Source organism: Taudactylus pleione, unplaced genomic scaffold, assembly GCF_031769625.1.
Source record: "Taudactylus pleione unplaced genomic scaffold, aTauple2 ptg000005l, whole genome shotgun sequence".
In the NCBI taxonomy this organism is placed as follows: domain Eukaryota; kingdom Metazoa; phylum Chordata; class Amphibia; order Anura; family Myobatrachidae; genus Taudactylus; species Taudactylus pleione.
This window is the reverse complement of record NW_028284408.1, coordinates 15,041,486-15,057,947: the sequence shown is the minus strand read 5'-3', so window position 1 is coordinate 15,057,947 and position 16,462 is coordinate 15,041,486. Positions and strand designations below refer to the sequence as shown.

At 42.9% G+C, this 16,462-nt stretch overlaps 1 protein-coding gene across 1 annotated transcript in view; it reads left to right on the top strand.

Annotated features, from left to right (window-relative positions):
• The first annotated feature begins 4,765 nt into the window (after nucleotides 1-4,765).
• Nucleotides 4,766-16,462, top strand: part of ENOX1 (ecto-NOX disulfide-thiol exchanger 1) — a 540,470-nt gene continuing 528,773 nt past the window's right edge. The window contains exon 1 of the mRNA XM_088442288.1: nucleotides 4,766-5,019. The gene's annotated coding sequence lies outside the window, so the exon portion shown is untranslated. The remainder of the gene's footprint in view (nucleotides 5,020-16,462) is intronic.

The window sequence follows — 16,462 nt, the reverse complement described above, 5'->3', positions numbered from 1 at the left end:
TTGGGTTAAAACTCATGACGCGGCACCATTTTTAAATGGACCTATCAGAACTAGGTGTGAATTTCAAATGTACAGCGGCACTAGGCGCCTGTCATGATCTGATGCAAGAGTTCCTCTGTAGAGCACGGTGATCCGGGGGGGTTTGGATGTAAGTGACAGTCCTTCTTCCCTTAATAAAGGTCAAATCCAGGTGTTGGCGAGACCTAGCCAGAGGCGCAGAGTCTAACCCACTTGGTGGTCTTCACCAGTGACACCCCAATTGGGATTACTTTGGCATGACAAAGGGTACAGATGGCTTGACAATTGTTGTCCGGATTTGGGTAGAAATTATTCCACACATAAGTGGATTTTTTTGTTTTATGCGCAGGCATGACAATGGGCTTTTCCTTATCATGGGCAACAACTGTTTCCACTGGGCCTGATTTACACAGACAACATCCTCATCATCATCAACATCCTTATTAGCGTCAGCTACACAAATATCCTCCTCATACTGGTGCATTTCCACAGAAGCATTCTCAATTTCTATGTCAGCATGCTGCTCATCCCCACATTTGCAGAGGATGCACAAGAAAAGAATAACACACTTTGCTACCACTTACATTGTCACAATATTTTTATGAATAAGACACTGCGCTACCTCTTACAGTGTCACAATATTTTTTTAGGAATAAGAAAAGAATAACACACTTCGCTAGCAGTTACAGTGTCACAAGATTTTTTATGAGTAAAACACTGTGCTACCACTTAGTGTCACAATATTTTTTATGAATAAGAATAAGACACTGTGCTACCACTTACAGTGCCACAATATTTTTATGAATAAGAAAATAACACACTGCGCTACCACTTAGTGTCACAATATTTTTTATGAATAAGAAAATAATAACACACTCCATACCACTTAGTGTCACAAGATTTTTTATGAATAAGAAAAGAATAACACACTGCGTTACCACTTAGTGTCACAAGATTTTTTATGAATAAGACACTGTGCTACCACTTACAGTGTCATAATATTTTTTCTGAATAAGAAAATAACACAATTCGCTACCACTTAGCGTCACAATATTTTTTATGAGTAAAACACTGTGCTACAACTTAGTCATAAGATTTTTTATGAATAAGAAAAGAATAACACACTGCGCTACCACTTAGTGTCACAATATTTTGTATGAATAAGAACACTGCACTACCACTTAGTGTCAGAATATTTTTTATAAATAAGAAAAGAATAACATACTGCGCTGCCTCTTAGTTTCACAATATTTTTTATGAATAAGAATAACAAACTGCGCTACCACTTAGTGTCACAATATTTTTTATGTATAAGAAAAGAATAACACACTTCGCTACCACTTAACAGTGTCACAATTTTTTTTGCGTAAAACACTAAGCTACCACTTACTGTCACAATATTTTTTATGAATAAGAATAAGACACTGTGCTACCACTTACAGTGCCACAATATTTTTATGAATAAGAAAATAACACACTGCGCTACCACTTAGTGTCACAATATTTTTTATGAAGAAAATAATAACACACTCCATACCACTTAGTGTCACAAGATTTTTTATGAATAAGAAAAGAATAACACACTGCGTTACCACTTAGTGTCACAATATTTTTTATGAATAAGACACTGTGCTACCACTTACAGTGTCATAATATTTTTTATGAATAAGAAAATAACAATTCGCTACCACTTAGCGTCACAATATTTTTTATGAGTAAAACACTGTGCTACAACTTACAGTGTCACAAGATTTTTTATGAATAAGAAAAGAATAACACACTGCGCTACCACTTAGTGTCACAATATTTTGTATGAATAAGAACACTGCACTACCACTTAGTGTCAGAATATTTTTTATAAATAAGAAAAGAATAACACACTGCGCTGCCTCTTAGTTTCACAATATTTTTTATGAATAAGAATAACAAACTGCGCTACCACTTAGTGTCACAATATTTTTTATGTATAAGAATAACACACTTCGCTACCACTTAGTGTCACAATTTTTTTGCGTAAAACACTATGCTACCACTTACTGTGTCACAATATTTTTATGAATAAGAAAAGAATAACACACTGCACTACCACTTAGTGTCACAATATTTTTTTATGAACAAGATACTGTGCTACCACTTAGTGTCACAATATTTTTTTATGAAGAAAAAAATAACACACTTCGCTACCACTTAGTGTCATTATGAATAAGAAAAGAATAACACACTGCACTACCACTTAGTGTCACAATATTTTTTTATGAATAATAAGACACTGCGCTACCACTTAGTGTCACAATATTTTTTTATGAAGAAAAGAATAACACACTTCGCTACCACTTACAGTGTCACAATTTTTTCATGAATAAGAATAACACACTGCGCTACGACTTATAGTGTCATAATACCTGGATGATAAACTGCGGTCTGGCCGGCAGTGTCACCGAACAGTAAAAACGTAGCTACCACACACACACACACAAAAAAAAAAACTACATTTTTTTTTTTTGTGGAGTGATAATTTTATTTAACTTTTATTATTTTTTTTATACTGGGGAAGAGCACTCCTAGATTGACAGAGCACCCCTGGATGACACAGCACCCCTTTATGTACTGCAGCCCTAGCCCCTTGATGGACAGGAAAACTCAGCAGCCCCCCCTTTATGTATTGCAGCCCCAGCCCCTTAATGGACAAAACAGCAGCCCCCCTTTATGTACTGCAGCCCCTTTATGGACAACACAGCAGCACCAGCCTCTTTATGGACAACACATCAGCACCCCTTTACGTACTGCAGGCCCCCTTTATGTACTGCAGCCCAAGCCCCTTGATGATAATGCAGCCCCAGCCCCTTGATGGACAGGACAACACAGCAGCACCCCTTTATGTACTGCAGCCCCTTTATTGACAACACAGCAGCACCCCTTTATGTACTGCAACCCCAGCTACTTTATGGACAACACAGCAGCAGCACTTTAAGTACTGCAGCTCTACCTCCTTGATGGTACTGCAGCCCCAGCCCATTGATGGAGAGGGCAACACAGCAACACCCCTTTTGTATACTGCAGCCCCAGCCCATTGATGGAGAGGGCAACACAGCATCACCCCTTTATGTACTGCAACCCCAGCCATTTGATTGACAGGACAGCAGCCCCAGCCCAACAACACTGCACCCTTGAGAAGTTGAGAACACGTGCACAGACATAGCAGCACAGAGCACGTCAGTTCTGTTTACTCTCCACAGGGGGAGTGAAAATGTCGCCGATCACCGGGACCTTTATAGAATCCAAAACCCGTGAGAATCCGACAGTGGGTTGATGACATTTTGCCTCGTTTTGGATTCCGAGTTAGGCGGGGAATCCAGAGCCGGACTCGGATCGCCTATGTTTGGGTGGGTCTGATTCTCCGAGAACAGGACTCGCTCACCTTAGTTTAAACCAGCTCAACTATATTCGCCTTGCATGACTTTAGCTAAAATAGTGCTTTAATCTATATGGCCCCTATTTAACAACGAAGGCAAATACCGGCGGAATTTTTCATTTAGTATCACTGTGATAGTAATGAAAAATCCACTAGTATTAACCAATACTTACCCCTCCAGCGAGGTCCCGCGAAATCCTCCTCGGCGAGGTACTCAACTGGGCTGCTGGCCATCGGTCCGTCCGTCTGTGCATGACACGTGGATCTGGCAGTGCCTGGAAGGCTTCGCTGAAGCCGGAAAGGCACCACCGGGTCTCCATTGCCGGCAATGAGGACCGCATTGCACTCGCCAGCAATGCTTGACAAACAGCGGTAATATTAGATTGTTAAATCCAGAAAGAGTGGCATAACCCCTTTAGCGAGCGCTAAAAGGGTTATGCTTCGTTGTTAAATATATTTTAAGACTTTATCGCCAATTTTCTAACCTCATAGCAGATTTAAAAGAACCAAACAAATTTGATCTTATTAGAAACAGTTGATAACAACAGCAAAAGTTATTCCTATTGCAAATATAAAAGTCCATTTATGTTGGTGACAGTATTCAGATTTCAACGAAGCACTGATTCGCAAATTCTGCTTCTGTGCCAAACACCCATCTGCAATACAAAACAAAAAAAATAAGTATGCAATCTCAAATAGCCCAAATATATTTATGATCATGCATTGCCGTAACTAGGGTAGTGCGACCAGTGCCATGGCACAGGGGGCTCTGTTTGGGCATGTCAATTTTCCTGTTTATTATCATTCTCACTTGTATCTTCCTCATCTTTTATCCCCAGCATCTCCTGGCCTCCCTATCTCTTCCCTGGCTCTTTCCCTGAGGCCATGGCCATTTTTTAGGTGCACTATCTTCTGTTCCTATTTAAAAAATAGGGGGGTGGGGCGCCAATTGTCTCTCTGGCACAGGGCACCATAAAGCCTAGTCATGGCTCTGTGATCATGAACCAATATGTAGTACCACCAAGTGTCTCCAGCACTGGTCTCTTTTGAAAATTAAAGGCGTGGGGACGGGGGGTGGGATTAAAATGGTGTCAGTAAGATAATAAACTATCAGCAGGGGTGACTGCCTGTCACTGAGGACAAATACAACATATAAAATCTGTTCCAGCCCCTCTGTTGGAAGAAGTAAGGCTGACCTTGGCTATCAGTGACTGCTCTATTAGGAGTGTGGTGATGTGTAATCCCTGCACTGATATCCTGCAGCATCTCTGATAGGCGGCTGCCTGCCCTGTTATAGCCCAGCCCAGGCTTTCTGCCTTCCATTCTACGTTTTCAAACAGCAGCAGCCTTTTCTCCTCCTCCCCTGGCTGCTATTGTTTATGAGTGGCTCTTGATCGTGCTTCCCTCAGCCGGCACATCTCTCTCTCCCTGGCTGTTGTCTCTCAGTCACTGCCTGGCTGCTCCCAGGCTCCCCGCCACGGGGCGTCCGTCTGCAGCAGCATCATCATCATCTCCGGATCTCAGGACTCGCTTCTTTCTCCAGGCACCGAGAGGGGAAAAGAGGAGGAGGGCACAGGATTGGCACAAAGGTAGGAGTGATAGTAATAGCAGCCCCCGTACCCGTCTGTCCTCCACCCACCCCTTCCCACCCCCCCCCCCCCATCCGGTTCCCAATCATAGGGGCGCTGCAACAAGCCGGTGCTCACTCTCTCCCCGGCATTGCACACATATAGTGCTACCCCTGCCCCGGTGCCTGCACGTCTCTGCCGGCATAGGATAAAGTTTGATATGCCCCGTGTCCTCCCATGCAGCCACGCAGCCCATCTCTTTTGTCTCTTCCCCTGTAACCGGGAGAGTTTCCTAGCTGGCAAGTGCCAAGGCTGTAGCTGCCCAGCTGTCATCTCTGCTGCCCAGCACGTGTGGGGTCCAGGGACTGGCAGTAGGATGCATGGGCACAGTGCCACTGGCGCCCTCCCAGGACTGCCCAGCCTGGTGCTCACACCCACTTCTATCTCCGATTTCATTGTAGACTTGGGACAAAGACTCTGGACTCTCCCAAACCTTGCTCATAGTAATAGGTCTCACTGTGTGATATATGGAACTAATCATTCTCTGTACCTAGTAGTCTGCTGGGAATCCTACCAGTCCAGAGCTGGTCTGCCTTGCATCCTATTATAATCAGGGGATGGAGATACAGCTCTATTATCTGATGACAGGTCCAGTTAGTCACTGCTACCCCAAATGATATGCTTCACCCTATAAGTGTATTAGAGGAGAATACTGTACATGATTGTCAGCATAGATGTCACTTTCTTACCTGTACTCTTATTTCTCTGCTGAGAAACAATATATCTACAGTCCCTGCTCTTATTACTGCTGTCTACTGCAGACCTCCTTTATTTTAACCTTTTTATAAGCCTGTACTTGGCCCCTATGGTATAGATAAGTAATCTAAATGAATCCTTGTTTGTGGCATCTTATAATCACCAGGGTTCCCATTACCAGTGGCAGTAAAACTTACTTGACAGAAACCTATAAACTCTCACAAACTGAATTATGCTCTGTTAGGATAACATTCAAATTCTGTCATTGTAGGATAGTTGGTTGACATTACTTGACTTGTATTTAAGAATGAGATGTAAGTTTGCAATATATAGTGCATTACTAATTAGACTTTTGTGCTACTGTTAACAATTAAATAGTTACTTAGTGGTTGCCTCCTTGAAAATCTGTTCCCACTCCTAATACGCTTTAAAATATGCATATCCTGCTTAATGCTGCATGTTGAATGCCACCTAATTGCCTGTGTCTCTCAGCATTGTTCTCTCTTGGTATCACCACTTTAATAAGGTTAGTAAGTCTTTGTACTCTTGTTCCCTCTGTTACAATGCATTTGCTATCAATCAGTATGTGCATTACCTACTATATAAAATACCTCAAGGTTTCAATTTTTCCATCAACCTTATTAAGCTTTTTGTTGTGGGGGTGGGAAACACCATTCATCTAATATATCAGTTGATGTTTCATATAAAGACCTACACATAGTAATTAAATTATGTTCATTTAAAATGCACAAAGCATAGTGAGCAAATAAACCTATATAGAGAAGATTAATAAAAAAATAATAATTTATATGATAAAAGGAGGTGCTTAACTATTAGGTACTGCAGTAACTTGGAATTAATGCCAATGTATTAAGGGGTGGAATACAGTGAATGAGGTCATAGATCAATGTAAATTATTGCACTATGGTATATTAGCTTGTTGACTATGTAATCACAATTATTTTTTCCTTTAAATGCTGTTAAAAAGGAGAATGTTTGCTCTTGTGAAAGATATTTCTACTTGGTGATCAAGTGTATTCTGTAGAAAACCACTTCGACAAGGAATACTGCTGATTTGGAATGTGGTGATTAATTATATCTAGTTGTATGTGAATTTGAAACTTCTGTATGTTTACCAATGTATTATGGTTGTTGGGCTTTTTAATTATATATTAGCTGTGATTGATTTGAAAAATAAGTCTACTGAGCTAAAAAAAAAAAAGGGGGGGGGGAAGGTAATGCACCCTAGCGCTACCTAGTATACCCAAAGCAGTTCTAATGGAGGGTGTCAACCTCAAATCAGAGAAATAGCGTAGTAGGAGTAAAGATGCAGTGCTAGTGAGGGTAAACGGCTATTACAAATATAATTAATATTACCAATAAAAATATAAAGATATTCAGTTAATATAATGGTGCGGCTGAATAATAATTCACAGAAAAAGATCTTTACACCAGTGTAACAGCGCTCCCTTGAATACACATTCACATAAAAAACAACAAAAGTACATGCTTCACCCTGTGCCAAAGCACTCAAACAAATGAAAAAATATAATCACCAATGTAATAACAATATTTTTGCAGATCCAGATATGAGTTGGGGATTTTAGTTGGAATTCTTAAAATATCCCTCCCGAATCTGAAAGAAAGCGTCTCCCCCTTCCTTTATGCTTACAGCATTTCCGGTTAGGGAAAAAACACAAAGAGAAGAAAAAAATAGTGCAGAAGTTCTTTTAAAACTGAATATTTAATTTAAGGTTGCACTTACAAACATAGAAGGTATAGAGCATATCAGTAAGACCCATCAGTGGCACAAAGCAACGGTCTGTGATTTTTCAGTAGCCAAGTTGTTCAGTAAATGGGTTCCGGATAGTCCTGTCTTTAAGGCATACAGTGATCACGTCCCTCTGGTCACCTTGGGTCCACCTCTGTAGTACCTCGATAAGAGCCACAGCTTAACGCGTTTCTGACCTAAATGGTCCTTCGAAGCATGGCTCTCAATACACATGAAGTCCCTTTACATATCCTAATACATGACATTTGCTATATATTGCTGCTAATCGGCGCATCCCGCTCCATGCGCATACCTTCACAAGTCCCAGTAGTCTCCTGATTCTTCATCCTCCGAGTGCGTTCCACCACCCGGAAGTTCCCCTTTGCTTGAGTTCCAAATCCCGGAACTTGATGGTGTTTGTGCTCCACAGCGGGTTTCCATATCAATAACGGAGTTCAATGAAGAAAAGACAAATGGAACAATCCGATCCTCTTAGAAAGTGATAGATCCACTTATACTGTCATTTATATAGTTAGTCCTTTAAAATAGCTCCAATTTGGCAAATTAATAAAAAACAAGAATAGGACAATCATTATTAGTTAAAATATGACATAGTACATATATAGTTCATAAATGAATAATAATTCTGCATTTATTAACTAAAAAACAATAAAATGTTTCACTTAAAAGATTATAAAAGGTCAAGATGACCAGCTACCTACCTTTAACAAACGCCTTTTGTACATTCTACTGATACTCTACTGCTACTGATTGTACTGATATTCGTACAGTGACTCATCTGGACCCCAGAACAAGACTGCATTTTGCCCAGCCTTACCGGTACTGGCCATCTTCCATCTCTCCAGCCACAGATCCACAATAGCTGTTTGGACCTCAAAATTCAAGAATTGGTAAATATCTGGGATAACGGCCTATCTGGACTGATACATTATATTGCTGGGACTTAGCGCATCATATATGTGGGTACGGGATGTAGTAAATTTACCAACGGCCAGGTCGCCGGCCTTCGAAAGCCCGACTGGGGATTAAAGATAGGTGTTGAAATCCCGACGCCAAAATCCCGACAGCCGGCATCCCGAACGAAGGTAAGCGGGGACAAGTTAGGTAATAGCCGGGAGGAGGGGGATGGTTAGGTTTAGGCACCCTCGGGGGCACTTAGGGTTAGGCACCCCCCGGGGAGGGTTAAAGTTAGGCTACGGTGAGGGGGGTTAGACACCACCGGGGGGGGGTCAGTTAGGGTTATAGGCACCCCCCCCGGGAGAGTTAGGTCTAGGCTGCGGGAAGGGGTGGTTATGGTTAGGCACCACCAGGGGGATTGAAGGGTTAGGGACTGGGGGGGTGGGGTTAGGGTTAGGCACCACTAAGGGAGGGTAAGGGATGGAGAGGGTTAGAGTTAATATACTTACGACCCTCTGTCAGGCTTTTCAGCTTTTGGCATGCCACTGTCGGGATACAAACCAGATCTGGTTTACACTAGTATATTGCTGTGCATATTTGAATTTGAGCTAATTTGCCTTTTTAATATTGACCTTTTATGTGGAACATTTCATTGCCTTTTATTTAATTAATGCAGAATTATTATTCAAATCAGCCGCACCATTATATTTATGGTAACTTTTTATTGGTAATATTCTTTATATTTGTATTAGCAGTTTACCCTCACTAGTGCTGCATCTTTACTTCTAAGGCCGATATCCAATTAGCAGAAAAAAATTTTGGGACGCAAAAAAACCTTTTTTTTTTGACGATTTTTTTTTTCATGGTATCCAATTAAACCCAGTTTCTTACGCCCGAAAATGTTCTGTTTTTCTCATGAAAATACATATGATCCGCGAAAAGTCGCGGAAAAGTCGCGGACCTATGTATTTTCACTGCCGCTATAGGGAGAAAAATGACTTCTTATCACGGATTTGGTTTCCCCTGACAAAATCCCCGATAAGTGCCAGCATCGGGCCTAATTGGATAGCCCCGGGCGAGGTAATTAGCCGCTAAGTCTAGTAAGCTAGTCTGTCAGCTACTGTCACATTCTAGTTTTAAAATGGAAGCAAAAACATTTATGAAAGAACATCCCAGAGAAAATTGGTGCTTTTGCGTCTAGTTAAAATTTGGGTGAACATCGCAGTAAGAATAAAATGTAGCTTGGGTTGTCACAATGAGTACTTTTAAATGTGGTCTTCTATCTTCTTTTCCTGTTATTGTTTTAACCTGCCAGTTTAGCCCCAAATTTGGCAATAATAAGCTCAGGATGATACAATGGGGCACTTTTTAATTTGTGTGATATTTGAGAAGTTAGAATATTAAATAGATTGGTTTGCAGTGTGATATAGCAAGCTATGTTATTTGATAACCTCGGATTTGGAAATGGCACCCAATAAAAATAATGGGTGATGCCACCTATGAGTTTGAGAGTGTGTCCATTTGCACTTTGCAGAAGCTTTGTGCCAACTACCATTCAAGTTTGACCTATTACCAGACTTATAGCTCCTGAAAGGGAAAACTCCACCTTACCTGCATAACGGTGGGTTTCGTTCTGATTGAAATGAAATAGTACCCATGTGACCAATATGAGTGAGTACAAATGAACACACTTTATTTACAAGTAACAAACAAACAATAAACAAACAACATACAAAGTATACTGTATACTCAACTTTTGTCTATGTATTCAGATGACACTGGTAAATCATCATCTTCAGCATAAGATGTACTTCATCTTAACTTCTCTCTGGGGAGCCCATCGTTTCCAACGCCCAGATAATCAATATACATTGCAGGCACCTCTTCTGCAGACTTAGAGATCCGTGCATGAGCTAAAGGGTCTTTTGTGTACCTCCTGATTATATACCCTAGTCTGGGGTGGTGGCTTTCCGGATATTAAGCCCATATTAATTACATACAGTGCTAGGTATCAAGCACTCATTGGGCCAGCATAGCATTGACCAAATTTATCTCTATTGTACATGCTCCGTAAGCACTAAGATATATATATATATATATATATATACTACCAGACAAAGAGATACAGTAATGACGTATCCTAGTATGTATGGAGATGAACTGTTTCAAAGCTCCTTTGTGTTAGTGATGTCCAGACTCTACACAGTTACCCATAATGCTTAGCATCTCTACACAGCTTATGATGGTCATTCTAATGGAATGTAGCTGCTACTGATAAGAACATAGAAGCTATGAATGGCTCATTATACTTCTACTAAAAGCAGTGGCAGGTACGAGCTAGGCCCCTCAAATTATGGCTTATTTGACTATATCTAACAATTCTGTCCATAGACTGCAACTATAGTACAATCTCTTTTCAAACCTCAAAGAAGCCTAGCAAGGGTATATATGTGTTTGTAACTTATATGCCTATGTATAAATTAACTATTTAACCCACTGATTAAACTTACCTCACTTTATGAAGTTAATACCTACTTCAGGGGTAGTTCCCAACCAGGGTCCTCAAGGCACACTAACAGTCCAGGTTTTAAGGATAGCCATACTTGAGCACAAGCAACTTAGGGCCTCATTCAGACCCACTCGCAAGCGGCTGTCCGCTCGCAAGTGGGTCGATGGTGTGCACTGCGCATGCGCACGACGGAGGGAGCTCCGTCGTGCGCATGCGCTAGATGCGACGAGCGAAGGACTTTCCTTCGCTCGTTGTGTCTGATCAAAGGGGGCGTGCTGTCGATGTTGATTGACAGCACGCCCCCTTTGGTGGGCGTGCCGGGGGCGTGCCTCCCAGACAGGGGCATTCCCAAGGGAACGCCTGCCGTTCAGAAGCCGGCCCATTGACATCACTAGTGATGTCAGTGGGAGTGATTTTGGCTCTGATAGAGCCAAAATCACTCCGGGCCTTGCGGTTGAGAAACTCAACCGCAGGCTCCGGCTCGCAGTGGCGATGGTCGCGATGGTCAAGACCATCGCGGCCATCAACCTGCACGCTCATATAGGCTGTGGGTGGTGACCCACAGCTATACGAGCGTCCAGGAGGACGCTCCATAATTATGGAGGACGGCCCTCATTCAGAGCGTGCGCTCTGCTCAGAGCGTCCGGCTCTGAATGAGGGCCTTAATTAGTACCTCAGTTACTTTGATTAAACCGTCTGTGCTTTAGCATGGATGTCACCAAAACCAGGACTGTTAGTGTGCCTTGATGACCAAGGTTGGGAATCACTGACCTACTTGATGGGAGAATTATATTAAGCTAAAAGTAACTTCCCTGCCTCTGACTGATGGCTCATTGCAGGTGATGATGTAAAACGTTCATGTTTGTCTCTCCTCTTTATGCTTCTGGTTTCAAGGTGCACCTGTAGATGGGAATCGGGCACAAACAAACACTGTTGGACGGGGATCGGAGTGACATATCTGGTACTTCATCTAGTGTGTACCCATGGTATGTGTATTCCCGCAGGTCACTAGCGTCATTGCCCCATTGCCCGTCTGCTCTACTGCAGGGCAGACGGGGGATATCACTAATGATGCCATGCTGGAGAATGCAGCATGACTTACACCCCCCCCACTCCCTTGGACTTGGCATCGGCAAGTGTGTATGCACTTGCCGCATGCAGGGTCCCGTCGCCAGCGATGTCGTGATGGATACACATCGTGTAGTGTGTACCAAGCATAAGTATACTCCAATTATTTAATGTGTCGTTAGGGAAACAAAGGTTGTTTTTTTACTTTCCACCAAGTGTTGCTGAATCATTTAGCCCTCCTCAAAGCCTCCATCTTGTTGCACAATGCTCAATGCAGTGACATGAATGTGGAAACGTGGTGTCACTTATTAAAGGAAATAGCTTTTAGTCTGCTGAGTTTTGCTGCACAGCCCTACATGAGCCTGAATGCTCTAATATCCAATAAGGGACATGTATGAAAACTGGTGCACAGGAAAAATGTTTGATAACCCATAGCACCCAATCTGACACTATGGGGGAGATTCCATTAGCAGTAAGTTTCCTATGGGACCTCTTGCAATAATATAAGGGAGGATATCAGGGAAGAGAGCAATGCTCATTTTTGCTCGAACTCCACAATGGTGCAAGCAAAAATGAGCAAGGTTTTCCTGCCATTATTACCCGCAATGTATGTGCTGCTGCGAGTCGCCAGAACCTTGTGCTTCATTGGTCCCCATTGTCTTCACACCATCCACTAAATTGTTGCAGCGGATTGAATCAAAACCAGAGAATTATAGTATTGGGAAACAGTAATTACAATACAGGCATGTTAATTTACTATACAATTATTGTATTATTTTAACTACAGCTAGGTAAATACTGTAAGTCAATTTTAAGAATGTAATAAAATTAGAAATTGTTTAACTTTTTTTGTAATTCAAAGTAGGCCCAATGCAACCAACCTATTTATAATGAAGCATTAAAATTGGACTTTATGAGGTAAATGTACTGGAAGGCATTGATATAGTTTGTGGCTGCTTATAATACACAATTGTTCCTTAAGCTGGGTACACACTATGCGATCCATAAGCTGGGTACACTGGGCCTGATTCAGACCCGCTCGCGAGCGCTGAGTGCTCGCAAGCGGGTCGATGGTGGCCCAGTGCGCATGCGCACGACGGAGCCGGCTCCGTCGTGCGCATGCGCGAGACCCGGATAGCGACGGGCAAACCGTCGCTCCAGGTCTCGTACCAAAGGGGGCGTGCTGTCGATGTTGAGTGACAGCACGCCCCCTTTGGTGGGCGTGCCGGGGTCGTGGCTGCCCAGACGGAGGCGTTCCCATGGGAATGCCTACTGTCTGGGGCCGGCCCCACTGACATCACAAGTGATGTCAGTGGGAGTGCTTTCGGCTCTGTTTGAGCCGAAAGCACTCCAGGGCTTGCGGCAACGAGACCCTACAAGGGTCTCGTCGCAAGCTCGATGGTCGCGATGGTCTTGACCATCGCGACCATCTTCCTGGCCGCTCGCTATAGCTGTGGGTGGTCACCCACAGCTATACGAGCGGCCAGGAGGCTGCTCTAAAAATCAAGAAAGACGGCCCTGATTCAGAGCGAGCGCTCTGTCAGAGCGTCCGGCTCTGAATCAGGGCCACTATGCGATCTATAGTACTATATATATATATATATATATATATATATATATATATAATCTCATTCCGGTGAGGAACGATATATATCGTGCGGATCGCATAGTGTGTACACCCAATCACTCATGCCCGTGGGTTGTTCATTGCATTGTCCCATCTGCTGTGCAGCACAGCAGATGGGATAATGCAATGAACTACGCCATGCTGCTAGATGCAGCATGAAGCGACACATGGGGATGTAGTGTTCACTCTAGGTCTGGCGGCAGGCAGGGCGCCGGACCTAGAGTAAGGGTACTTCTGCGCGCGCACCCGACAACAGGGCGTGGTCAATGAAAAGGGTGCGGGTCTTTATGATGCGTCCCCATTTCGTTGCTCTTGGGGTGTGCCTGGCACTTATGGACATGCCGGGCAACCCAAGCGCTGCGGTCACTGTGAATGGAAGCGGCATTCATTCACCGGTGGTGAACGCTGCTCTGCTGTTTTCCCCACCCGAGGGACACTGCGGCATGCGGGTGGAGAACAGAACCCGCAGGCTGTTTCAGCTGTTTGCTTTTGGGCCTATTTAATAAAGGCTTTTGTTTTTTTATAAAATTACGCAGTAACTGCAGTTCTGCATGAATTTATGTATTAGCGCTATGAAAACTCCTGCAAAGGCTAATTAGCGCTGCCGATTGCAGTCCCCATTATTATCAATGTAGACTACGATCTGATCTGACTCTCATGTACCAAACTCCAAAAAATGAAGATTTTTTGAGTTTGGTCCCGCTGGTTTACGCCAGATGGTACAAACCAGTTTATGCCTATGGAGGCATATTCGCAAGAGCGGGATATTACGCTCCCTCTCTCACAGCCTCCGGCATGCGCAGTATCAGATTCCCCCGGAGGAGTCAATATGCTGAGGATGTAACTTGCAGGGACAGCTGTTATCGCCACCGCTGTCCATGCGAGTTACCCTTAGTACATAAAGGGGATATTTTCATTATATTCAAATATCCATCACAATACTGACCGTTAATAGTGACGGCAGTTCCACGATTATTAATACATAGGCCCCCTATGTTTGTATAGTACAGCTAAGAGAAATGCCGGACATGGGTTTTAGAATGTCACAATTTTCTCAAAATGAAACGTAGCTTTCTAAACAGAGCTACATTCACTTAAAGTATGATGAAGTTAATAGGAAGTGCTGTTTACCTGTAAAACCATGGCGATTCAGCTGCTAAGTATACCATCTCTGTAGAAGACTGTGATTTCTGGATTACAAAATTAAGGCGTTTTAAAATACCCATCTGATATTATTCTTTCTCAACAAGAATGACGTCGTTCACACACATATCAGATCGGCCCTGCAGCACAGTCATCTGCTGGTGTGCAGGGACCTGCTGATGAGTGACTGCTCAACTGGGCGGACAAACTTAAATGACTGTCCAGTTATGACGTCAAGCCCAGCACATCAGGCAGACGTTTGGTAAGTGTGTATGCACTTAATATTCGTCAGATAGGTTGATGGGTCGACCGAACGGCTGATCCATCGGCTAGTGTGTACCCAGCTTAAGTACTGCTAATAGTCTTTCATCTACAGATCACCATAAGAGACCGGGGCAGTATGGAATCAGAAGCGGCTTCAGGTACCTTGTGTAGGGCTTTGAAAGTCAGTAAGCCAATAGATTGTTCATCTTACAAGCAGCCGATGAAGGGAGTAGAGAATGGGTGTTATGTGGCTGGAAAGTGGGATGAATATTATATTTTTGCTTTTCTGTTTTCTTTGATGTAACACTGCTATGTACTTAGGGCCTGATTCAGAGATTTACGCTCATACAATCACAGCTGCGATTTCACACGGAACGCAGCTGCAAAAAATATGCTAATACCTTCCAAAGCATAGCCGTGCCTGGATGCCCTCTGCTGCCTTCTTATATCCGTCCGATGTACAACAGCGTAAACATCGGTACTATCTACACACATCAGGCAGTCACGCAACATGTAAGTCAAGTCTGACAAGCCCCAAACACTGCCGCTCTCATGACATGCTGAGAGCTCTCATACTCCGAAGGTGATCTCAATGGATAATTTATGCACACCTATGAAACAGCGTTTAAACGGTCAGAACGGTCAGATATGACTGTTTTTCTAATCATAATCACTCCCCCCCCCCCCCCTTACCACCCCCAAATGCGGACTACCTGTCACTCACTTTGTGAGTGGTTCCTATATACAAGAGTAATCGCAATGTAGTCACTGTGTGTGCAGTATGGCGTTCACACATGTGCAACAGAAACAATTGCTAGTTAAAAATATAGGCGATGAATCCATCTCTGAATCTGGCTCTTAATACCATTCAGTGAAAGGTGTTTTTGAAGATGCTGCTGTCAGTAGCATATGACTGCAATTATTTGCACAGTAGTTCCCTTAGAAAGAGTCACTTGCTCGTTTTGGCGCATGCCATTTGTGAGCCCTGTACTGTGTGTAATGGTGAGGGCAGCAGGAGAAGCCAAATTTTAATGTTGTTGTTGTTGTACAGAGTAAGGGGGAGATGTACTAAACCGTGGAGAGAGAATAAGCACCAACCAATCAGCTAAAACTGTAATTTTTCAAACACAGCCTGTAAAGTGACAGTCAGGAGCTGATTGGTTGGTACTTTATTTCTCTCCACTTTATCACTCACCAAGGCTTAGTACATCTTCCCCTAATTAGCTGGTCGATTCTTAAAATGTCAACATTCATCATGTCGATGTTCTGTTGACATTGTTAGCATGCCAACATGGTTATTTTCTTATAATTCTGTCCCTAACCCTAATGGCAACCCTGACTCTAACATTAATCCTAACCCTCTTGGAAATGTTGACATTAGTGTTACCTCTAGGCACCAGACATAGAC